Source organism: Brienomyrus brachyistius, chromosome 22 (genome assembly GCF_023856365.1).
Source record: "Brienomyrus brachyistius isolate T26 chromosome 22, BBRACH_0.4, whole genome shotgun sequence".
Lineage (NCBI taxonomy): Eukaryota > Metazoa > Chordata > Actinopteri > Osteoglossiformes > Mormyridae > Brienomyrus > Brienomyrus brachyistius.
The window spans coordinates 9,655,092-9,657,462 of record NC_064554.1 but is presented as its reverse complement, the minus strand read 5'-3'; positions in this window follow the sequence as shown (position 1 = coordinate 9,657,462).

Genomic DNA, 2,371 nt, shown 5'->3' with positions numbered 1-2,371 from the left:
GTGCTTTTCTGTGTCATAACCGCCATCCCAAGCAGCGTCCTCAGATCTCACAGTCAGATCAAACAGGGTGTATGAGCCATTCTCAAAGCTGCCACGTCGGCTGGGTGACAGTCACTGCACATCCAGCTGGCTTATGCTGTTGTAGGGGTGCTTTATGATACACGGGGCCGGGTAAAATAAGGGAAATAAGGAGCGGCCTCCCCTGCCGGACCATCTGCAGCTGTCTGTCTGCCTCTGTGGACCAGGGCACACTGAAGCACTTGTGACTTAATGCTAATGTTAGTGAAGTAATGTGTCCGTCTTGTGTGAGATCAACTTGAGCCCAGGCTCCAATATTCAGGAGCCCAGATAGGAGTCAAGAATGGCAATTGTGTGCAATTGTTTTCCGGTTCCTGGAGAGGTCGGTACAACCTTTAATTAGTATACTAATATGACTGGCATTATCTAAAGTGTATGCAAGTAGCACAGTAATACTGTTATGATTACTCTGCAAAAATGCATGCAGTTTTGTGCACACAATTGAAAATATTTACATGTCATATAGAAGTAATAGTGGATATTAACAAGCAGGTGCCTTTGAAATTATACTTGTAAGTGTAAAGCGAGTGGATCACCCTCTTCCCGACATAATCCAGTCCAGCACTTGCAGGCTTCGATTAATCCAGTGTTTTTGGGTTACCTTACCTGAGGACTGGGTTGAGAAACACTGGACTAATTGTTCAGGTCATTGGGCCCGTTTAAAAGCTTAAGTCCTACTAATGAATCAAAGAGGCTTACTCCAGACCAGCTGATCGATTCTGATATAATTAACCGTTAAACTCGTTAAAGTGCTTAATGATCCTACACTCAATTAGCAATGCGCAAAGTGTTTTTCAGCCCTTATTGAAAGCTAAACTGACCAAACTAATTTGGATGTTATGCTGCCCCACCCCCACTCCAGTAAGCTAAAGTGCAGGTGTTCTCTCTGCAGTTCATTTTCAAATCCAGAAGGACTTAAGGTCCATCCCGTTCATTCACTCTCGTCTTCTTCCTCCTTTCCCATCCTCTTAAACGACCTGGACTTCTGACGAAGTTTGTGTGTGTGGGGGGGGCAGTGGAGTTTGTAGACCATTTCAAGTGGGGGGGCCATGCTGGAGCCAGTTGTTCTGTTATGTGTCTGACCTTAATGTACTCTAAGTATTACTTACACAAATTGCCACACATGTTGTCATGGAGGCACTGCCCCCTCTCCAGAACCGACCTTTTGGACCCTCCAATGAATTTGCACTACAGCTGTACCTTTGAAATGTTTTTTTTTCTCTCAGGCTTAGATTCATATTGTATATCATATATTCTCACTGGAAGGTATGGCATGATCCTCGTAACGGGGCTGAAATTATGGCTATACACGCATTGCTATTCAAAGCCACCAGGGGGCAGTGTGTTTCCATAAAACGCCGTACAGCCACTGTTTACTACAGGACCAAAAGAACTACGACAGCACCCCAGAAACCGCAAATTTACGTGAATAGATTTCCATAAGATCAATTTCCAGTTGTTTACCGCATTTATCAGTTTAATTTACGCTTTGATACTGGCTGACACATTATATGGAATGGGACAGTGACGAAAAGATCCACGGGAAGCTTTTTTAAATTGATTTAACGACTAAAGCATTTAAAAACGGAACATTCCTCGTGGTGACTGTGAATTTCTGAACTGGCATGGCTGCAGACCTGTGTGCTCCAGACCTGGTGTGTGCTCGCATGGAGTCTTCCTGCCCATCCCTGTCCCCTCGACCTGTTCACGAAGCCCACAACCATCCAGCCTGTGTACTGACAGGTGCTGTGAGCAGACTGCAGAAAAGAGAGATTGATAGAGCTGTCACTGAAAGCACGCAGTGGAGGGCAGGGGGGCCGAGTGGGGGGCGTTTGACGAATGTCTCTGCTCCTTCCGCAGCCCATGCGCCCACTGGTGGCAGAGCCAGACTGTCGTTCTTCCCAAATCCCCTTGCCTGTCCGTGGTACCCACCTTCAGTGTTCGGCGCTTTACGATCAATCACATTATTACTCGATTATCCGTACTCACATCAGAAGCGGTTGTAATGTTTATCTCAGTTTCCTACCCTTACCATTCCCTTTCCACACATCTATATTTCCACCATTTTGTTTTCGTTTGGATCTTGCCTAGGGTGTCTTCAGCCTCGCGTGCTGCGCTTCCTGGGATAGGCTCCAGGATCACTGCATCTCGGAAATCCATAACTGAAAACATCCACCAAATTCCCTTTTAATGTGCGTGCACACGCAGGACACACATGCAGAATTGCTTATGCAGTTAAAAAATATATATATATATATTGTGATATGCTATATTTATTTTTTCAAGTTATACA